Source organism: Tamandua tetradactyla, chromosome 1 (assembly GCF_023851605.1).
Source record: "Tamandua tetradactyla isolate mTamTet1 chromosome 1, mTamTet1.pri, whole genome shotgun sequence".
Classification (NCBI taxonomy): domain Eukaryota; kingdom Metazoa; phylum Chordata; class Mammalia; order Pilosa; family Myrmecophagidae; genus Tamandua; species Tamandua tetradactyla.
The window spans coordinates 132,831,013-132,855,740 of record NC_135327.1 but is presented as its reverse complement, the minus strand read 5'-3'; the positions used below and the strand labels follow the sequence as shown (position 1 = coordinate 132,855,740).

Sequence of the window (24,728 nt, the reverse complement as noted above, 5' to 3'; positions counted from 1 at the left end):
GTCTGTGTAGATAGTTAGATAAGAATAGATTTGCTGATGCAATCTGAAGTGTTACAGTCTTTGGATTTACTGAAAACTTAATTTTCTTCATTATATCATTATTTAAATTCTAGCAACAAGTCTTTCAAAGACTTTCCATCACATAAAGATTATAATCTCTCCCCTTTAGGTCCTCTAAGAGTCTTCATGATCCGATGCCATACTTTTCTCCAGTCTCATATTCCCCTCCTCCATAAGTACTACACCTTTCACACATTAAAAAATATTTCCATTTTAACTTTTCTTTGGGCTTTTTATCTCTATGCATTCTTTAAATAAAAATTAGTAAACATTCTATGGTACATATGGCTTTAATTTACCACACAGTCTACCGTTAAATCAATCTATACATCTTCGTGAATATTATAAGTGTGACTCCTATTTTCTCCTTTACTGTTCTTTGTACCATTATTTTCATATAAATAATGTCTATATATGTTATAAACCTCATGCTGAATTGTTATTATTTTTGCTTTGAACACACCATCATCTTTTAAAGGCAGCTTTAAAAATCATAATACTATTTTATGATTGTGCACATTTTCCATCCTGTACCCTTCATTCCTCTCTCTATACGTGAAATTTTATCTGGTTTAATTTTCCTTTAACCATTTTCTTATTTTTACATTTTTTTTTGTAGTGTAGGTCAACTCCTGACAAATTTTCTCTATTGCTTAACTTAAAATGCCTGTTTTGCATTAATTTTTGAAGGAAATTTCTCTAAATAGAGATTTCTAAGTTAAAATTACTTCTCTTTTGTCCCTTCAAAGATGACGTGATGACACAATCCCCTTCCTTCTTTTTTTCTTTTTCTTTTTTTGGCCTTTGCATTGTTTCTGATGGGAAGTCAGTGGTATTGGTTTCTTCTGATTGCTTTTAGGATTTCTCCTTTATGATTGTTTTTCAACAATTTGAGTATAATGTGCTTTGGTTCAGCTTTCCCAGGTGTTTATCCTGCTTATGTTTACTGAGGTCCTTGAGCATGTGGTTTATATTTTTCATCAAATTTGGAAACCTCTAAGCTATTATTTTCTCAAATATTATTTGTGCCCCCTCTCCGTTATATTTTGAACTTCAGTTATATACATGTATAAGCACTTGATATTGTCCTCTCATGGAGGCTTTACTTTATTTTGTTTTTCCCTTTCCTTTCTCTCTGTGCTTCAGTTTGCATAGTTTCAATTGTTCTCCCCTCAGGCTCACAGATATTTCTTTCATACCACATATTTTAATTCTTAAATACTATATAGAGAATAAAAATGAGAAAAAAATCAATGATGGGGGTGAGTGGAAGTATAAACCCTTGTAGTGGTTTTATGTAATTTGTATTTTATCGATTCTTCAGAAATATCCAATCTGTGACATCTTTTAATACTTCATTGCTGAAACAGCTGGCTGTAGTTGAGTTCCTTCTATGTTCCAAATATTTTCTTACTACTGAGGCTTTGGGGAGAAGCCAGGACGGCACTGCACTGAAAACATATTTGCTTTAAAAGTAACAGCCACAGAAAGCTGGAGGAGATGGGAGACACAGTACTACTTCTTAGTGACAACAGCTATAAAGCAGAGGCAATACCGTGATTTTAAGGTAAAATGTTAGCACATAAAATCCCAGTTTAGCTTAAGCACTGGGATGCCTTGTACCCTGAAAGGTAAGGTATTTACTTCCTGTAATTGCCATCAAAGGCATGCTAAAAACCCATACAACACGCATTAGAGAACTTCATGTTTCAGTAGTGCATTTTTTCTTACATAAAAGAGGGTACAAGAGTGCACAACTGTCTTTTCATTCTATATATTTATTTATGGCTTTTAATTAGTAAATATACCAAACACATTGTATTTTGACAAGCTCACATGCTAAATAATGAAAAAGCCTTCCAGCAATCTCTCAAGGATTTCAATCTGATTGTTATAAGAATGTTTTATAGCATCTTTAAGTTTTATCCATATGTGTTTGGTGAGGCTATAGAATTCATCTAAATAACACAACAGTATATGTCTACATCAACTTTAATTCTGTTTTTAATGAATTTCCAGACTTGCTAACAGATCTTACCAAAATTATACCCAAACAAAATAAATATACTTTCTCTCTCCACTTATAGCCTTCAGAGCTTATGTTAACTCTAAATAAAAATTTACTGGTTCATAACTTGCACTGTTCTAAATTAAATAGAAATTCTTAGCAGGAAAAGAAATCCAGATTAACCCAACTTTATATTCTTCAGCATTTGGAGTTGACATTTTAAAAATGCAATTTAACTGCAAAGAAATGTGCAGACAAATTTGGAAGCTGTCCTCGAGTCAGAATAACCATTTTATACCTTAGCTAAGCCTTTATACTTGGGCAGACCTGTGGTAGATTTCCACATGCCTGATTTCTTTCGTATTCCATATTTATAGTTCTACGTCATTTCTCCATGTACTTTCATAAGATTATGTTTAAGTAAATAGTACCATTTATTTAACACTGTAAGGGGGAGCATAGGAGTTTTTATAACCACATTAAATAATATTACACTTCAAAAACATTCATTATTCTGATTTAATGTTCTACTGCTACTGTGGCATTAAGTCAGAAAAGTCTAGATATTTACATATTGCAGTCCAAGTACACCACGCTATTATTACATGGATAGCGCTGGCATCACTGTTAACTATTAATTTTCTTCTTCATAAAGAAGACATCTTGCATATGCAAATTTCTATTTTTTAATTTTCTACAACTCCATCTAAAAACAAAGTCGGTGTGAAATAGAGATTAAATAGTATTGTGATAATAATCTTTAAATGTGAATCCTACCCTTTTAAAATGATAAAGTTCCATATATATATATATATATATATATAAAAGAAAATATTAAACAAATATAAATATGTGTACATTTTCTAGAAAGCAAATACAAACGAATAACAAGAAATATCCCTGGGGTTGCTTTTTTTTTTTTTTTTTTTTGGTATTTGCCTATTGAAAGTAAAAATTATCTAATCTGTTTGCTAGGTGATGATGACAATAAAGGTTAAGGTACCTGGTCAAATAAGGAGCAATTTCTCCAGATTTAGCATTTTCTATAATGTCATAGCACTTTAATAACTCTGAAACGTCACTGTTGAAAACTGATCTGGGATACCTGCTCAGCATACAATTTTAGAAGCAAACCAAATCAATTAGAGCAAAGTGAATCAAGTGCTACTGCTTTTAGCTTTAAAGTGAAATGAACTGTACATTTTCCTTTAATATGGCTTGTCTGTAGCTATCCATGAGGTTTACATTTTCACAAAATTTTTCACATAATAACTCTTAATGGAAAATAAAAATCATAATGATACTAAGGAAAGTTAAAATCTTTTACCTTTATTGATTCTTAGTATGAACGATTTCACAAAATCTTATCTACCAGCTACTCAAAAAAAGGCTGCTATGTCAGGGTGAAGTCCACATTATCTCAAGGAGCCAGCTAGCAAAATGTACACACCAACTCAGATAAAAGCAGAGTAAATACAAAGTAGAACTCTGAGTAGGCTTGAAATGAAGGTGATTTTTCCACTCTCTGCAGCCAGTGACCTCTCAGTTTAGAGATCAATTCCCTTTTCGATGATCCCATTAAAGAAGAAACAAATAACAATAGCAGCAACAATAAAATACTTCCTTCAAGGATGTGGGTACCTTTAGTCTACCCTATTCTATCACATCCTAACATCCCACTCACTGTCCATTTTTCCTCCTTTTATATTCTCCCATCTAGAGCCAATGGTTTACTGTTGTGGAGTTACATTAAAGTTAATTCCCAAAGAAAAATTTTTCACACATCATCATAATAAAACATTACAAGCATAATGTGTATTCTTAAATTTATAGCTACTTCTAAATAACTCTAGTTAATTTTAAAAATGCATAAGTATAAACCACCTCAACACCACTAATTTTCTTTATTCTATCTTGATAAATTTTTCTCTTAAATCCAAGAGTCATTTAGGAGTGCTTTTATTAATCCCATATAGTTAGTGGTTTTAGTCCATTTTGTTCCAGCACTTTTAATCTGATTAGAGAGTGCAGCCTGTGAAGTCAACAATTTTTTTTTGTTACTTAAGGTTTAATCTATAATCAAATACATTCCAACTTTTGTAAATATCTGCAGACATATGTTTATATTTGGAAGATGGAAATTCATTTTTCTGTATATTTCTATTTAATTGACATGTTTGATTGTTAAGTTTCTCAGTACCCTTTATTATTTTGACAACTTGATCTAAAAGAGGTACATTTACTGCAAGTTCTCCTAGGTCTAATAGAGTTGCCTTATTTATTTAGCTGCTACACAGTTTGGTGTGTTTAGGTTTATGTATAGCTGTAGGACTTTTTCATAAATGTCTCCCTTTATCATTTATAATGTTCCTCTTTTAACATTAAAATCCACCTTATTCAATATTAATTTTGTGACTCTTACAATCTTATGGTTTCTTTGTCTAGTGTTTTTCTGGAGTCTCTTTGCCTGGTTTTATTTAAAAAAAAACACTTGCAAGCAATCAAGATTTTCCAAGAAACAAGCTGAAATGCTTTGTGTATTAATGAAAAAGAAAACCAGTCCATTCACATTCAGAATGACTAATTATATTTAATTTTAGTTCTTTCGTTTCCTTTTTTTAATTTAAAAATATTTTTCTAATTTGCTAAAGTTTTTTTTTCATTCCAACGTTTTATTCTTGACCTAATGAACTTTTTTTTTTTTTTTTTTTTTTTTTGCACAGGCAGGCACCAGGAATTGTGCCCGGGTCTCCGGCATGGCAGGTGAGAACTCTGCCACTGAGCCACTGTCGCACCGTCCAACGTAAAGAACTTCTACATTCTATTAATGATTCTCTTTCCTAGTGCTTGTAATCAGACATAGGTTCTATTTATAAAAGCAAGGTATGCATTCTTGACTGCTGCCAAGCTGCTCTGCTTCTTTTTGCCTAAAATCCCTTTAGAGTAACTTCACTTTTGCTCTCTTTCCTCTTTCTGTCAATCAGTTGAGGTGCTTAGAATATTTTAACTACCCCCACCTACCACCTGCATTCCCAACAGTTCTTTTGCTGAAGTAGCTTATTAGTTGCCTCCTGGAATTCCCTGAGCAAGTATCCTTTCCATTTCAAGAATTCTTAAGTAGACACCCATATTCCATTCTCCCAGGTAGCTGCATTTTTTTTCTTTCAATTCATTAGATCAGTCTTCAATGAACTACTTATCTATTGTAAGGTTAATGTTGTGCATTCTTCTCTTCAATCCCTTGTATTATGGTTTCTTCCTTAATCATTTATTGGAGTCCTTTTAAAAATCTTTTCTTCAGAAAATGAAATTGTGTGATATTCTCTTAGGATCGTTATAGTACATCAACATCAATCTTTCTTTCAGGCGAGTGATACTTTTGCTCTGTTTAGGAATTTGAGGTTGCTGTCATTTTCTTCCACAATGCATAGATAATATTCTTTTAGTTGTCATTGTACAATAAGAGAATCCCAAAGAAATACATATGGTATTTCTTCTTTGTTCTTAGAGTCAATGAATTGTACCAGGTATGACTTTGTATTATTTCATGACTTGATGAATTCTGCAGAGTTAATTCAGGAAGTTATCTTTGGTTATTCAATGATTGCATTTTCCTTTTCCTTCTTCTATAACTCTTATTACACTCATTAAAAACCTCCTGTAGGGCAGGCAATGGTGGCTCAGTGGCAGAATTCTCACCTCCCATTCCAGAGACCTGGGTTTGATTCTTGGAGCCTTCCCATAAGAATAAATAAATAAATAAATAAATAAAGCCTCCTGCATCTGCTTTCTAATCTCAAGTTTTTTCCTCTTTAATTCCATATCTTTATGATACTGTCTTTTCTAAAATATCCCCCTTCGCTTGATCTTCTTTTTCATATATTTAATTCTCAAGAGTGGTCATCAAGTCTCGATTCAACTGATCTACTTTGCATTTTTTTAATTGAAAAATTGTGGTTTTTATTTTATGAAAGATTTTTGAGGAGTGGGCCTAATTATGTAGATGTGCTCAAAAATATTTTATTTACATCGTCATCTGTGTCACCCAATAACTTTAATTCTCTGATAGACTTCATCAACCTAGTGATTTGATCTGGTATATTTGGTTGTGCATTAGTTAGGATTCTCTAGAGAAACAGAATCAACAGGAAATTTCGTAAATATAAAATTTATAAAAGTGTCTCACGTGACCATGGGAACGTAGAGTCCAAAATCTGCAGGGCAGGCTGTGTAGCCGATGATTCTGATGGAGGGTCTGGATGAACTCCACAGGAGAGGCTCACCGGCCAAAGCAAGAAGAGCCTGTCTCTTCTGAATCCTCCTTAAAAGGCTTCTAGTGATTAAATTAAGCATTACTCATTGCAGAAGGCACTCCCCTTGGCTGATTACAAATGAAATCAGCTGTGGATGTAGCCAACGTGATCATGATTTAATTCTATGAGATATCTTCATAGCAACAGACAGGCTAGCACTTGCCCAATCAGACAAACAGGTACCACAAACAGGTTCAAGTTGACACATGAACCTGACCATGACAGGTTGATATACATTTCATATGACTAGTGTACTCCATTAAATTTTTCTATCTCTGGGTATTATTCAGGGTTCTCTAGATAACTAACACCAACAAAAGATGATCTGTAAATATAAGATTTTATAAGTGTCTCATACAACTGGAGGGATGCATATGTCCAAATTCCATGGGGCAGCCTACAAGCTGACAACTCCAATGAAGGCTTTTAATGATTCCCGAGAAGAGGCTGGCTGGGTGAAGAGGAGAAAAAAATTCTCTTTTAACTGCTTAGATCATTACTTATCCTTTTAAAGCCTACAACTGATTGGACTATACTTCTCTCATTGTGAAAGACATTCCCCTTAGTTGATTGTAGGTAAAATCAACCATAGATGCAGTCAAATGACTGATGATTTAAGTCCGTGAAATGTTCTCACAATAACAGTTAAGCTAGTGCTTGCTTGACCAGATAACTGGGGACAGTACTGGCCAAGTTGACACATAAACGTAACTATCACACTCTGCTTGTCAAATTGTAGTCTGGTTTTGGAGTATCATAACTTCAAATAGTAATAGACAAAACCCCAAATCCAAAGCCCAGTGGGGGATGCAGATCTTTTAGGGCCTTTTAGGTATTGGTGAACAAAGCATGATTTGCTGCCTTTGAACAGTATGGCAATTGGCCCATATTTAATTCTTCATGTTAATGGGGAGATGGTTGCTAGAGTTTCACACACTAGAGAGATGAGTGAAAGAAACCATCAATGCCACCCGAGGACAGTGGCTGCCACTTTTGCAAATTACTAAACTATGTAAAAAAGCAATAAATGCTCTTCTCTGAGAGAATAAGGTTTATATACACGCGAATGGATATTTTCTCCAAATACAGTAAATGAACAGTGCCAAGTTTTTCTCAGCAACCTAAGTTCTGAGGTCATGGAATTTGGACAAGTAGCATAAACAGCTTGGCATCCTAATGAGACTAAACACAAGAATATGCTCTGTATCTGCATTTCTTCACTCAGATACCCTGTGATATTTTATTATTATCATTGCACACCCTTCTGAGAACAGAATGTAGCTTCTCCAGGTATAACTGCAATTCAGATCAAGACTGCTTTTTTTTTTTTTTTTTTTGTCCTTCTTGGGTAAAGGGCTAGTACAATGATAATCTTGTTTGTCCTATCAACATTTTGACTATTAAAAAATAAGGCTCAAAAGAAATGTGGATGACCACCAGGGAGTCTTTATTAGTGAGTCCATTCTGGAAACTAGCTCTAATTTTTATGGTTCCTGGGGTGTAGAAACCCACCCCGCGGGTGGGACCCAGGTAACTGGGAGCAGATAATTCAGGGGTGGGGTTTCAGGGAAGAGGAATGTTAGCAGCTTTTGATAGACCTCCTTTTTTTTTTTTTTTCCAATTTGAAATGTTTATAATTACAAAAGTTTCTTCCAATTTATGTTGTCTTCATGAAGCCTTGAGAGAAATCATTTCCATGGTTTCTTAATTATAAAATAAATGACCTGAAATTAATTGATATTCTCCTCAGGTTATTGCACCTAAATATTTTGTGAGGGGAAAACAAAAGGTGTGTGTGTGTGAGAGAGATAGAGGGAGAGAGAGAGAGAGAGAGAGAGAGAAAGAGACACTTGGATTTGAGCAAATATTTGTTTGATTTCCTGAAGAACTTATTCTTGCTTGAGTTAGAGACAGTCCAGGTTGATGCAAAAAGAACACCAGGTAACCCAGGGGCTGCTGGCATCAGCTGCCTTCATATGGAGTCTACATTCTCCATCTGCTTGGTCCGTATCTCTTGGAATGACCTTACAGGGCATTTTTTTCAGGCCCTTATGTCAGCAGCCTTCATGCTGGTTTCAGTCAGTGGGAAGCACTGGTCGGAGAAGAGAGGGTGGGAAGAAGGGAGGAGCTGGGGCATGCCCCCCACGCCCTCTGTCTACAGGGGCTTCTTGGCTGTGGCTAGCTCTCCTCCCTTGCTGCTTTCACAAAGCCAGGTTCCACCATTTTCTATCATTACAGTATTTTTGGCAGGCCCTCTGGAATAATGATTCAAACTTGGTCTTAGAGTTAACTTAAATGATGATACACTTTATTGTCTTTTGTTTGAAAAAAAATCTAAACTGCCCACTTAAGGATTCAAGAAGGTGGCAAGGGAGTCCATGTTTGTATTAGAACAGCCTCAAGAATCTGGGAGCAATTCTGTGCTGATGGACTATTGATAGAGTCCCCTGCTGTATTTTAGATCATTACTCCCAATTCTTCACTTTCTATTTGATCTTGGGAATCTAAGATGCTAAATGCTAAACTGTACATTCCTGTCTCATTGACGTTGGGCTTTGAAGCGTGGCTTGCTTTGACTCATGGAAAGAGTGTTCATGATTCAAGCCTAGGTTCTAAATGTGCATTCATGGTTTGGCATGGCCTCTTGAACTTCTGAGAGGAACATGCCCCAGGGTTCAGCTGCTCCTTCAGTCTAGGATCCAGAAAACAAGAAATCTGGAACAGATCTATAATGGACTGACTGAAGTGTGGTGCCAAGACTGAGCCAATCGTGCTCAGCTTAGATCAGCCAAACTGCAGCTGACTTCCAATGTTGAAAGCCACTGAGATTTTGAGGTAATTTGTTATGCAGAAAAATGTCCATCCTGAGCAGTACAGCCATCAGACTCGTGACCATGGCTTCTTAGTTAAGCCCAGTGGGTTAAGAGAGCAAAATGAATGGGGATGTTGGAGGGGAAATTCTCCTCCCAGTGATCTCTGTGTCCAAAAGCACCACTGATCACTTGCCTTACTCCTTATCTTTCCCAAATAGGTGAAATGGGAGCCTGATGAGTGGCTTACAACCATTGGTCTAGTTTTCTTTATTCAATGGAACAATATATCAAAGGCCTGTGCAAAGTGTACCTGGTCTCTTCTGTCTTTTCTTTCTACTTGGCCACTTAGAGGTGGCCATTAGATAAATTTATCCTCTCTTCAGACTTAAAGCTCCCCCCAAGTAGGTTGTTTCATGGCCTCTCCTAAAAACTACAGAGGTGGCAAGCCATTTTTCCTCTAATGACCATCTTTGTCTTCTCAAAGATATTAGTGTCATTTTGAATCTATATCTTGTATCTCTTTTCTCATTTTTCAGTTGTTCCAGAAATTAGATATAGAAGTTGGATGCTGTTTATTAAACCCTTCAAGGGCTCCAAGAAACCAACTACTAATTGTGTATTGGATTGAGGGAAGGGGGCTGAGCTCTGGTTTGATGACAATAAAAGTTTGTTTGAGGCTATAAAATCACAAATTCTTACTTTTTTTCCAAATGCCAGAACCAATTGCTTTCTCTACCTTATCCTACTTGCCTGAGACACTGCCCAGTTTTAGTTGAGAGGCCTTGATAAACATCAGATTTAGGGATACCACCCTGATTAGCCATGCCCTCGAGTTGTTTTTGCTTCCAAGGCTTTCTTTTGATGTGTATTATACCAGGAACAGATGAACAAACCACATTTGAAATTGTTAAACTATTTCTCAAAATATTTTTGAAATTTTAAAAACCAAAATGCATTCTTATAAACACTTTTCCCATTAAAGCCATGCATATTGTAAGGGAAACTCTTTCCATATGGTTCTGATTCATTTACACTTAACTCATCAAAAAGTTGTTTGGGGGAGGAAAAAAAACAACAACTTGATTGCCCAGGAAATTGTTTTGATTCTTTTATCTTAAAAAGTAGGATATGTTATCCAAAGTAAACAAAATCCAAACTGGACAGTTGTTTGAATTCTATTCTGTTGTTCCAAGCTTCAGTGTTCTACACTTAAAAATTCATATTACTATTCCCAGGCAAAAATAAATTACTGAAATATTTATAAATGTGTTCTGCTGTTCAGAAAAATGTGAAGATACAGTTGGGTGCACCATATAACTCTGCTAGAATAACCCCATACTAAAAATGTAGGCTAAAGAAAATTATGAATATTAGTAAAACCAGACTTAGGATGAGTTTCCATGAATACTGGAATATCAACACTGGTACAGCTAGATTCTATAGAGATTTGAAGATGAGCAGATGGTGATTTAACACAAAATTGTACTTATTTCACACACACACACACACACACACACACACACACACACACACACAATATTTTATTGAGACTGAGTTTAAATTTACTAGTGAGCCAAATATGCCCTGAAGGATTTTCACTCCTTTGAGCAACTCATAACTTGAGAATGTAAATGTTATTGACCAGAAGTCTATTTTAGAAATAAGTATTGGAATATAATCAAAACTGTGGTATGATAATACATACCTAGAATCAATTATGATTTTTAATACTTTTCTGAAGTTTGATATTTTCTAAGTAGACCATGTTTCAGCTTCAATACTTTGTGAATCACCACAAAGAGATGTTTATTTTCATCACTACAATACTTTGTGGAAAGCTCAAATCAGAATAAGTTGTTTTGGCATAGATTTTAATATTTAATCCCAATTAAATAAACCTGAGTATATAAATTTAAACCTTTAGGTATAAATTGAATCAGTTCAGATACCAATTAAATATAAATGGAATCCATTGACAAGATCCAGCTATTGTAACACAGTACAGACTTATTACACATGGGAATGTACTTTTTTATGATCATGGAATTAGAAATTATATTCCTCCAGATTCTTTTTACTTATAGAATAAGAAGACTTAAAGATTTGAAATAGAAACCAATAAGTGAAAATTACCTCCTTCTCGGTCTCTAGATAAGTAAGTTTGAGTAAAACATGTTTATAAATAAAGTCTTTCAACAGATTTCTACAATAAAATGTTACTAAAATAATAATTATAACTGCAAATTATCGAATAATTTGGCATATTCCTAACCCCAGAATTACCTTCTATTTTAGAAATAGAAATACTGTCTATTTTATAGAAAGAAAACCTGAGAATCAAAGAGTGAAAGTAACTCACAAAGCCAGGTTTGCATTCAAACCAAGTCTGGCTTGTTCTAATAACTAATTGTTTCCCACTATCATATTCTTTCTCTCAAATCTCTTAATAGTCTGATATAATCTTGTTCTTGCAGGGACTACTGCTTATTTTTAAAAAATACTCATGGATAAAACCCAGTAATACAAATATCACTGTAAAAGATTTTTTAAAGACCTGGTTTTATATTTACTTATTAACAATATATAACAGGAATTGACAAACTATGGTAAGTGATCCAAATCTAACGCTCTGCCTTTTCTTTGTATAGCCTGCAAGCTAAAAATTGTTTTCATATTTTTAAATGACTGAAAAATCAATCGAAGAATAATATTTTGTGGCATGAAAAAATTACATAGGACTAAATATCAGAATCCATCCACTAAGTTTTGATGGAAGACATCATATTCATTTGGTCATTGTCCATGGCTGCTTCTGTTATATTGGCGATGTTGAGTAATTGTGACTTAGACACTAAAATATTCACTATCTGGCCTTTGATAGAAAATGTTTGCTGACCTCTGATATGTATTAATATAGTAATAAAATAATAGCTAAGGATCATGGTTTAAGTAATGTGAATTAATATGTTTTCCTATTTTATATGGTTAGAATAAAGTTTCAAAGCATGAAGTGATTGGAACAAGTAGTAATTAAACCAAAATATAATTATGCAAGTCTCTAAGACAATATGATGTTATATGTAATTTCAGTTGTTAGAGTGTGTACTATCTTACATTTTTAGAACTTTTGATCCTCAAATATACTACATGATATCATCGTAGATTGGGTAGCTTCCCAGAGAAAAATACTAATTTGGATATCAAAAAAAAAAAAAGGTGAATGTTTCTTAGATTCAATAATAGGAAAAATGCCTTGCACCCATTTATTATAAAGGACTTGTAAGAAAATAAAGTTGTCATTAATAAGGTTTAAAATGTCTGACAGGATTTAGATTGAGCAGAAATCAAATATGTGAAATTAATAGGAAAACTATAAAAGAACTATAATAGCTTTCCAATTAGAGAATAAACACTGATCTTTTCTATTACTGTGTAAAAAAATGAGTTATGGTAGTAGGTCATCTTTCAAAACTGAAAGTAATTTAATAGAAAATACTATTTTTTTGGTTAAAACTGTATGCACGCAGCTCCCACAGCTCCTTTTGATTACAATGATATACTACCATACAAATAATGGATGCCAAATAATTCTTGCATGAAACTGTCAACTTTCATCCTCTAACTTTTATTTAGAAACTACAAATATTTAGAGTTAAAATATTTGAACTGATACAAGATCTGCTATTGTGATTTATCCAAAAGTCTGGGATAAGGCAAACTTAGAAAGCTAATGATATCAAAATACAATGGGGTATGTTAACTTTATTTCTTATGGCTACCTGTGTGTCTTCCTGTCCCCTCACATTAACTTGATTCCACTATCCCTCAGAGGCAGCTAATGATTAATTTTATTCCCTAAAAGGGTTATATACATTTAGATCATCTTAGGGTTGTGATTATATTGGAATGAAAAATAAAAAGTGGTCAAAACAGATCACATTCATACAATGGAACTGTACAGAGACAACTCCAGAAGTACAACATTAAACTGAAAGAAAAAAAAAAAACAAAGTGAATACATTATTATACTCATAAGCATGTTCCATAATTTATATGTAAAGTATGTCCCTGTAAGAGAACCCTATTTTTTAAATGATTGTCAGGGATAGGGGACATATTTCATCATATAAGTGTTAAAGAAATTTTAAAACCTTTTAAAATATAAAATATATTATTTTTCACATGCTAATGCAGTTTATATTATATTTCTTCCATAGGAAATAACTACTAGACATGTAATATCATCTAATAATCCTTAAAAACATTATAACATTACCTACATAAAAGGAAATGTATTATTAATGCATATGGTATATAATAGAGACCAACAAAAAAACACATACTCTGATAACTGAAGTCTTTATTTGTAGTACTGTAAAGTAATTATCAGCATGATTTTTTTCATTAATTTTGGCAACAAAAAGAAAATCAAAATATAAAGTAAATATATTAAAATCAAAGTAGTATAATAAATATATCAGTAAAAGTGACCAAAAGCAGCAAAATAAATTAAATTTGAGTAAATTTCTCTTTAGAACATAAACAACATATACCAACAAATTAGTAAAAATAAGAATAAACTACATAGAATAATAAATCTGAACATTTCCCAATGACATGGTCATACATGAAGTAAAAACAGATAGTTCCTTAAATATTCACAGCACAAAACAAGAAAAAAATAAATGAATTATAATAGAAACTAGTTTAAACCTAATGCTACCACAGTGCTGCCATCATTTTTGTACTATGGACTATAGTTATATAAAATTGGACTCTAAATCTTGCATATGGTAGAATCTCTTTCTAATCAGCTGATATGAAATAATCATTTTTCCATGCTTATCTTTCCCCTTATTTTATATTCTTCTTCTTTCTTTTCTACTCTTTGCAATTCACATGTTGAAAAGAATCTGATTATCTATGATTTACTTATACAGTCAACAAGCATTGTTTTCCTTGAGAGCCTTTGTCTAGCCAAAATAAAGCAGAAAGGTTAGAAAATGTAGGTCCCTCTTACACAATTTAAGACCTTATGATATAATTAAGGATATGACAAACATAAATATAATAAGAGAATTGCTGAAATGCAATGAAAATGATGCATATTGTTATACAAATCATACAAGGCTTTTTTTTTTTTTTTGGCATGGGCAGGCATCAGGAATTGAACCCCGGTCTCCGGCATGGAAGGCGAGAACTCTGCCACTGAGCCAATGTTGCCCACCCTAAGGCGTTTTATATATAAATAATAATGTGTTTCAAATAGGGCATTATGAGGAACTACAAAATGCACACAAGATATACCACCCTAAAACTATCTTGCATTTCAGTTTTATTTTTCATTAAATAAATGTTTTTTGACACTCTGTCCTCATAATTGTCTATTATAATTCTTTTATATTTTCCCATTAATTTCACATATTTGATTTCTGCTCAATCCAAATCTTGTTGGACATTTTAAACCTTATGGAACTTAAAACGTGTTACATGAAATAGGACACACACATATAATTTATAAACCACATATTTTAGAAAGGAATAAATATTATGAGCAAAAAATAAAGCAGAATAATGAGAGAGAGGATGGTGGTGGGAGCGGGGGCTCATATGAGGTAGAAAGGGGATATGTGAGTGAAGACTTGCATGATGAGATAGAGCCAACTGTTGAAAGCTGTGCAGGAAGAGGAGTCCAGGAAAATGAATAGCTTGTGTAAAAACACTATACAGGAATGAACTTGCCATGTCAGAAAAACAGCAAAAAGGTCAGGGAGTCAAAAAAAGGGAATGAGAATAAAAAGAACATTAGAAGAGGTAATTGTAGGGAGGCAAGGTTGAAAATTGTTACGGTCAGTTAGATTTCAGTGGACCAGGAAAGAGATGAGATTGACTTTAAATACAGTGGTGACAACTGAGATCCTAAGCGGTCAAAGTTAGTATGATATACCTTATAGCCTTGTTGGAGGACTGGAAGAAATGTGTGAAAGAAAGGGAGAAATTAAGATGTCTCATCAGTTTTTGAGCTAAATAATTGATAAATGAAGATGTTTCCCAATTATCTGGAAGATAATTGGGGATGGGTTTTTTTGGGCAAAGAAATCAAGTCTTATTTTAGACATGTAAAATTCAGGATACCCATTGGATATACAAGTGGAAATATAAAGGAGACAGTTGATGTATGAATCTGAGTTCATGGAAGATGTTGGAAGAGTAGAGATGGTACATAAAACCTTGGGGAGCAACTCAGGATTATAGATGGAGAAAAGAAGAGAGCACAAGACTGAATCCCGACACTTAGTGGTAAGGGGAAAGTGTTACAGTCAGTAAAGAAGAATGGGAAGATGTGAGCAGAGTTAATTGCTCAGTGATTGTTTCAACCTTTCTTATTTCATAATAAATGTATTTAAAGCTCTAAATTTCCCTCTCAGGACTACTTTATATTGTCTCACAGATATTGATGTATCATGTACTTATTATCATTCAGTTTTAAGTCAGTTATAATTTCCCCTTTCCTTTTCTTTTTAATACAAAGTTTAAATAAAATTGCTATTAAAATTTCAGGAATGTCAGCTTATTAAAATTTCACTTCATAATTGATTTCCAGTTGTACTATGTTATAATTTGAGAACATGCTTGGTATGATATTCATTGCCTGGTATTTAGGGAGATACTTTATAACCTAGTAGCATGGCCATATTTTGTAAATGTCTAATATGTGCATGGAAAAACTGTATTTTTGCTTTGTAATATATAGTGTATAATATGTCTCAAAGCTCAAGTTCTTTGATTCTGTTGTTCAGATCTCTATCTCTGTAAACTTTGAATCTTCTAGCTCTCTGTGCTCTCTAATGTTTGCTAATGCTTCCAAGACCAATTATTGATTTACATGCTTTATTCTGAATTATATCACTTGTTGCTTTATATACTTGGAAACTATTTTTTTTAGATACTTATAAATTGATGACAATTATATATCTTCTATCTTCTTACCCTATTCTCCTTTTAACAATATATTGCAATCCCTTTTTATTTATTTATTTTTTTCATCTTGAATTTTCTTACATCAGATATTAAGTTTCAACTCTTGCTTCTTTCGGTTATCACTGCACTGGCTTGTCCTATCCAGCCTTTTGTGGTCAACCTATCTGCACACTTTGTTTTTAAAGAATGCCTCTTACACACAGCACATAGCTCTGCTTTATATCTTTTCAATTATGTGTATCTAACTTTCAATTAATAAATTCAACCCATATATGTACATTATCATTACTTTTGGCTATTGCTTATTTTGCCACTCTCATAGTTTGCATTTACTGCACTTTCCATCTAATCTATTTTCTCCTCTCTTGCTTCCATTGAGGAAATAAAATTTGCTTCTGCCACTTTAAAATACATGGTGTTTGTGGTATTGCCCACATTCTTGAATTTTATCATCTTTATTTTCCCACAGTTATTTTAGCTTTCATGTCCTTTTGCTCTCTCCACATCCATTACCATGTTTATACTTTCTAGAGATTTGGTTGTGGATAATTACAAAATAATCATATGAAGAGAGTAACAATTTGAATTTGATTTATTGCAAAACTTTCATTTTTGGAGCAGTTTTTGATTTACATAAATATTGCAACGACAGTAGAGAGAATTTCTATATACCCCATACCCAGTTTCCCACATATATATATTTTTGGGGGTGTAGTGTATGTTCCAGGAATTGAACCCGGGTCTCCCACATGGAAGGTGAGCATTCTACCACTGAACCACCTGTGCACCCTCCCATATTTTTAAAATATGTTATTATGGCACATTTGTTACAGTTAATGAACCAATTTCGAACATTATCATTGACTGATGTCCACAGTTTATTCAGATTTCCTCGGTTTTTATCTGATTTTTATCCTGATCTGATCCAGCATCTTAACCAGGATATCACATTGTATTTAGTTGTCACGTCTCCTTAGCCTCTTCTTGGCTGGGACAGTTTTTCAGGTTTCCTTTGTTTTTTACGACAAAAATTTTGAGGAAGACTGGTCAGGTATTTTTTAGACAGACTCTCAATCAAGGTTTGTCTGCTGTTTTTCTCATGGTTATACTGGGGTTAAAGGATTTCTCTTGGCAGATCACAGATTTTGTATTAAGTGCCATTTTATTACATCATATTAAAGATACGTGCTAAAGACATGCCTTACTACTAATGATGGTTAGATAATCATCTGGCTGAGCAAGTTCTTGCCAGATTTGTAAAGTTATTTTTCCCAATTTCCATACTGTACTCTTTGGAAAGAAGTCATTATGTGCAGCCCATACATAAGGAGTGGGGAATTATACTCCACCTCATTGCTGGATGACTATCTGCCCTTTTGTAATTCCTCTGCAAGGGAGATGTTTCTTCTCCCCCATTTATTCAGTGATTTATTTATATCAGAATGGACTCATGGATATTTATCTCATACTTTATGATATAACTAAATACTTTTTTATTTAATTCTTTTCTCCTCCAGCTTTAGGCATTGGGAGCACTTTCATTTGGCTCCTGTATCCCTTTTATATACTCCCATTACTGTACAAGTTTATTTTTTTTTTAACCAGTTCCTTCCTTTATGGTTAGATGTGCTCATTGCTACTGAGGTGTCATTGCTTGTAGACTCTCTCATTTGCTGGAGTGAGAAAATACTTGTAGACTAAGCCTTCTACAAACATACATGTATCTCTGTATTTAACCTCCCATGTCTATATTAAGATGAACATTAGTTCATACCAATGTCTCTAACTCCGGTATGGATTATTCTAGATTCCTCCCTTTGGTCTCTGTAATCCGGAGAGTAGTCTTTTATTTTTTTATTTTTGTAGAGAATAATCTGGGCATATTTCACAGTGATTACTCTTCCCCCTCTCCTGCCAAAGCCAAGAGGGGCTTTTTGTGTCTCTTCAGTGTGAGAACTGCCCGGCTTCCTCAGGATAAAGCCCACAAAAGCAGTTGGGTCACCCCTAAGACTGCAGCTCTAGGAATTTCTCATCCTCAAGCTAGTTCACACTCAGCCTCCAAAATTAATAATCCAGGCTTCCAGTTTAGGAAATGAGAGGGGAAAAAAGTGCAATTAAAGCCAAAAGCAAGAGGAATAAAGAAATGATATTCAATAAAACTGAAAACAGCCTCTTACAATTCATCAAAATTACCATTTAAATATTCATAGCAATTTATGAGTCCAGGAGCGTCTGTGTGAAGTAAGCAAGGCCTGGCATTGACTCTCTGTGTTCACCTGCGGCTTCTGGTTTCAGAATGGCAGTTTCCTCAGCAAACCTGGTTCTCTGTCAAGTCCAGGAAAAGTAATTGATTTTCAGTTTGTTTAGCTTTTTCTTTTTGTGAGGACTGGAATGAAAACTTCCACACATTGTACACTTGAAACTGAAATCAGAACTGATTCATTTTTAATGACAGGCAAATATATGAGGCTGTTTTTAACTGACCCAATTTCCTGAGTCTACTAAATTAAATTAGTAAATGTCTTTGTTCTTCAAAATCTAAGCATTTTTAAAAACAGGAGCATCAGAGAGAGCAAGAATAATCTCTTAAGTGTTTCAAATTCAATTTCAAGTGGGGTAAAACTGTCATGTGTCTTACCTTGGCCTTTCAAATATCTAAAAATATCTTGATAACTATTTATGTAATCTGGAAAAGTGACCCATAGCCTTTGCAAGTGGAGAGAATAACAAATGTTATCTAATTGTTAAGGAGTGCCCAAAGTGAAAAGGTCTCTTCATTGCATTTCACTTTAGCAGCCAAGAATGATATTAACAGTATTTTAAGTTCCTTCTAGATTTTCTTGATGGATGTAAAAAGGGCTGCAAGTAATCATTTACAACAAAAGTCCATATACGTTTGTTTCTATCCATCTCTCTCTCATTCTTCTACATTTCTTAAATCCAACTAAAAAGATTTTTTTTCTAACTTACAAATCCTTTCTTCCCAAAGTCATCCCACAGCAGATTTTAGGGTTTTTTTGCCTTGTGTCTCTATTATACTTGAGTACTGTTCAGTACTTTTATTTTTTCCCAATAACTGGCAATTTTACTTTGCCATTTCTATTTCTTCCTATTTTGGGAGTAACAAGGAATTTCCAAACTATTATTCTATTTTTTATTTCATTATATTCTGTAAGGAAGTTAATTTTCCTCCTTAAACAACAATTACATAATTTTACTACCATAAATCATCAAATAATATTTCATTCTCAATATCAACAATTCCATGATGAAAACTGTGGTTCAAATTGACAATATTAATTTACAAGGCTGTAAATCAATTCACCTAGTTATCCAGGATGCATTTTAAGGACCTTCTTCTGCCTTACCTTTTAGGAAGAACGTGGCTCCAATAAGGCAATTCATCTGCTTTGTTATAGTCAAATAGGAACACTGAGAAACCTTTCTTGCATTTTTCAATACAAAACTGACCACATGCTTTTGTTTATCCTACATCTTTTGCTCTGGCTTCTTAAACCTGTACCCATTATTGCCTCCACTTAAATGCTCAGACCCTCCCAGTTTCTTCTGTAGTCTCCCACAGAAGCAAAATGTACTACAGTTATCTCTGACTTGACACACAACCTCTGTGCTCCTGTCACAATTTCTGTAATGTCTCCACCCAATTCTCCTTGGGCTTTAGTGAACTCTAGTTGACTATATAGAGTCCTTAAGTAGACCTTGAATATACTATGCATTTGTCTAATACCCAGAATTGAGTTTTTGCTAACATTTTCTTTCTGTGAAAATAATGCCACCTAATAAACTGGCATCCCTTCTCCAGTAGTACTGGAACATTTCCTTTACATTCCACTAAGTTCTGAATCCTTGGTGCTCTGATTGGCTTTGCAAGTTCCTTTCTGTAGAAATGGAAATGGTTCCTAATCAAGTCCCATCATGCCAGATTTTTGCATATTTGCTTTAATCCTCACCCTACTTGATGAACCTAAGATCCCCAGGTACTGTCATGCCTTGAATTATAACACACAACATTTCCACAATAATCCATTTTGTTGCACTCTCTGGCCTTAGCAAAATGCTTTTAAGTGCAAGAGGCAAACCTGAAGTTCCTTATTATTATCATTTTGATCCTACTCCAAAATTTGTTGATATCGATTCTCTAGAAACCCCTAGTTTTAGGAGAGAAATAATGGTCATATAATAATTCTAAAGTCTAGGGAGTAAACTAACTTACCAATACAAGAAGACTAATTAAAATATAACTTATTCATGTACTGGAAATCTACATAACCATTAAAAGTTTAGTGATATAAGTATATTAATTGCCATTGAAAGAATTGCAATACATGGTTAAGGGATAAAAGGAGATTACAAAAACATGCACACAATGTGGGATTTCTGTTTTTTTAAAGAAAAAAAAATAGGAATAAACCCAGGGTGGTGATTTTCATTCACTATACTTTAAAAACTACTAGTCTGGGGAATGAAGATCATAGATTTGAAGAAAGCATCATATACGTATTTTTTTATTTTCCATTTAATAGATATGTGGTAGTGAAAAACATTGAGTACATGAGTGTTTATGCCAATTTCTACACTTCAGATGGAATTTTTTAAAAAATCTATCCTTAAGAACTTCAGAAAGACACTACTATATTTTAAAAGTGAAAAGTTGAGAAAAAGTGGTAAAATAGATACATGTTAAATAACCTGCAAATGAAGCCAAGTAAATCAACTCAGTCTTCCTTTTAACCTTAAAATTTTCGTTACATAAACTTTATTTCTGCTACCCATTATACAGACACACAAGTTATTTTTACTCTTTCACCTGCATGTTGTTTCATCAAGTTTACAGCTAAAGGCTGATAACTTTACAATAGCTCTCCTGCCTGTATGAAATTAGTGAACTAGCAAACATTTTTAATTGTAACTATATTAAATCTCTTCTATCACAGCTTAAGAGCCATTTTCCTTAACAACAAGTATCAATGACCTCCCACCTTAATGAGAATTAATGCTATCCTGCTTTGACAATTACATTGTGATCGATCAAGTTTAAAGGACCTGCAAAGGTCATTTGCTGTAATTCTGTTGCAATCCATTACATCTGCAGCAGGTGATAACCTTTAACTTGCTCACATATTAGGGAATTCTAATGGCAACTCTAGATGTCACTGTTTATACAAAAAGTGATACATCAAATTGACTTTTTCCTAGCTCAATTAAAGTGGTTTTTCTTTACTGATATGAAACATTTCCAATTCTACTATAGTACATTCAGAGCTGAAACATTTGCATTGCATTTTTTATTCAGGCATCCAATAATGATTAAGGAAAATTAATACCACCGTACTGCCAAGCTAATAACAAATGGGAAAAAAACACGAATAGGTTACATAATGAAATTTTACCATAATATAAAATTATGGATTCACATGATCCCAAACATAATCCAAGCAAGGCTATTTATAGAAATTGACAAGGTCAGTTTAAAATTTATATAGAGAAGTAAAGGAACTATAACAGCCAAAACAACTTTGAAAAACTAGAGGACCAACTCTTCCTGATATGAAGAATTGCCATTAGCCTTATGAGTAATGAAGACAGTGTAGTATTGACATAAAGATAAAACTTATAGATAAATGAAATAACATAGAGTCCAGAAATAGTATACAGCTTTTAGGAAAAAAACATGTGAGAAAATCTTTGCAGTTCGGAAGTAAGCAAAGATTTCTTAGATAAAATACAAAAAGCACACCAAAAAAGAAAAAATATATAAATAAATTAGGCGCCAACAAAATTTGTAAGTCTGCTCTTTGAAAGATGCTTTAATAATGAAAAGGCAAGACATAGACTTGGAGGGAATATTCACCATCCATATGTTTCACAGTAAAGATCTCAAAACATAGTAAAATAACAAATCAAAAGTTGAAATGATGTTTGAATAGTCATTTCACAAAAACAGATATATAAATAGCTATTAGGTACATTAAAAGTTGCTGAGCATCATTATGTAGCAGAAAAATGCAAATTAAAGTCACAATAAGAAACCACTACATCGAATAGAATGGTTGATATTAAAAAGACTATAATATCTACATTGTACATAAAAGGCTAGAGAATTATTGCAGGTTAAAGGAAAATGAAGAACCAACAACCATATGTGATTTGTGAGTCTTGAATCTATTCTGGTTCAGAAACACCAAAAAATGGACTTAATATGGACTATACATGAAATGCTATTATTGAAACAATGCTAACTTTCTAGGATTTGATAAGGTTACTCTACAAATGAATATCCTCAGTCTTGTACTTCTTGCTCAAGTATTTAGGGATGAGAACTCTTGATTCCTGTAACTCATTTTCAGGTATAGCAAAAAGTGTACGTAATGAGATAAAACAAACAAAGCGAACGTGACAAAATGTTATCCAAGTATAGGTATAAGGGGTAGTAGTTGTACTATTTTTCAACTTCTCTGTGGCTTTAAAACGTTCAGGATAAAAAGCAAATATGGAAAGTGTTATCTTGTGTCCATTGGAGTAGTTGGTATAAAATGATCTATCAGTTTTTTCCTATTCAGTGCTTATTTGAAAGTTTTCAATGTTAAAAAATAAATTGAGTAGTCAATAAAAATAAATATTTAACTTCATAGGTACAGCTCATTTTATTTATAAATGTTTATTTTATAATTGAATGCTGCATTCATGAACAGTCTGATTATTTTATAGGTACTTGGTACTACAAACATTTCTTAAATTGATAACCATTGTGCTTTGTTATGGCAGTAAAGAACTTATTTTTTATATAGCCTCATAAATAGGTCATACTCTATAAACGTCAAACAGGCCTAAGTGGCTGTGACTTCCCATCTTACCATAATTATGAATATGCTGAGACAGAAAAGTTCAGTAGGTTTGAAATTAAGACATTCTTGATTACTATTCAGATTCTGAGATTATTATATCAGATTAAATCCCACGACATTCTAGAACAACATTCTATTGGAGTCTTTCCAGAGACAAAGCCATTCATTACTCAGTAAAAATTTATCTATCCTCATTTTAATCACAAAGCGGTTCCTTTCTTCTTTGCTGTTATTGTCTTTCATGTGAGTAACTCAAAATGTTTTGCAAAAGACAGTAATATTATCCATTACAGAGAGAAGAGAAAGGAGGCAGTGATGGACTTACTCTGTTTCAGAGTCACACCCACAAGGACTGAAGCAGTGGCCAGAGAATTCAACCATCTAAAACCTCTCTGAAGTGGTGCAAAGTTACAGTCACTCAAACACAATGGCCATTGTGGGTTAGTATTCATGTTTCAGTCAAGTTTCTCTTAAGTTTGTTTTCTATCAAGTCAAATACCAATTGCCTTTCACAGGAATTTATGCTTTTCAAAAGTGAGCTTTTAAACCTTCATATGAGAACTGTGATAACGTTTAGTGATTTGCCAGTGTTGAAGCACACATTAAGGGAAAAGAAGTGTGGGAAAAGTACACTGAAAAATATAAATACGTAACAGCATGCCCTGTAATCTCCAAATCAAAGTCATTTACTTAGGAATGATCATTGTGTTTCACGAACTAAAGATAAACAGGTGGATGTAAACTGTAGGCTGAGCCATTTGAAATCTTTGAAATGTAGGCCATCTGCAATTATAAAAGGGTATGTTTCTAAAATTTCTTTATAAGGCAGAAGGAATTTCACCGCAAAAGCCATGTTGTGCATGATATTTTGTAATCTACATTTCAGAGCAAGACCACAACAATCTCTTTCACCTGAAAATGGGCCTAAAGTGGGGAACCACTTTAGGTACCTTCCTCTGCCACTAAATCAAAAACATAATCCTTCTGAGACTTCCTTATGCCGTTATTGCAAGAAACAGTGGAAAGCCAGCCTGGAAAGCTACCACACCCTACCAACTGGTCAGATAAGAGCCAGGTGTGACATTATGGCAGAAATATCTGTGATGAGGTGGGAGGTAAGTGCCTGAGACCGTTTCCTTAAAGACCTGTTTTCTGGGTTCATGGTTCTCATTCGAGTTTAGGAAGCCTAAGCTAATGAAAACCTGATTATGTGCATGGAAAATGCCATACACATGATATTGTTATCGTCACCCCCTCCTCCTTCCAACGTTTTATAACATTATATGTCACTGATATTTTTTTATCTTTTTCTTCTAATTGAGATTATCTTTTTATACCAGACTTAATGGCAATAATTATTAATTATTCATAATATTTCAATAATTAGTTAATACTCAATGATTACTATCCTTAACTCTTTTTTTTTCACTGAGACAGTCTTTATTCTCTTCTCCTACAACTAACTTTCCCACCATCACTATCATACTGCATATCCCCCGTTCATTTGTTAATACTTTTTTTAAAGATCATTTCTTAAGTACCAAATGTAATTTCCTTGACTTTTACTATCTGGAGATCAATTTTCCTTGTTCATTGCTGCTCTTTCATTTTTTTTTTTTTTTTACTCTGGTTTCTCTATGTGTGAATTTGCACAGTCTAGTTATTTCATATAAGTAGAATCATACAA

The 24,728-nt window shown here is 33.5% G+C and overlaps 1 long non-coding RNA gene across 1 annotated transcript in view; it reads left to right on the top strand.

The window, feature by feature from the left end:
* LOC143686551 (uncharacterized) overlaps positions 1-24,728 on the top strand; it is a 158,404-nt gene that overhangs the window by 128,741 nt on the left and 4,935 nt on the right. The window contains exons 2-3 of the long non-coding RNA XR_013177253.1: positions 23,335-23,481; positions 23,928-24,156. This is a non-coding gene — a long non-coding RNA (uncharacterized LOC143686551). The remainder of the gene's footprint in view (positions 1-23,334; positions 23,482-23,927; positions 24,157-24,728) is intronic.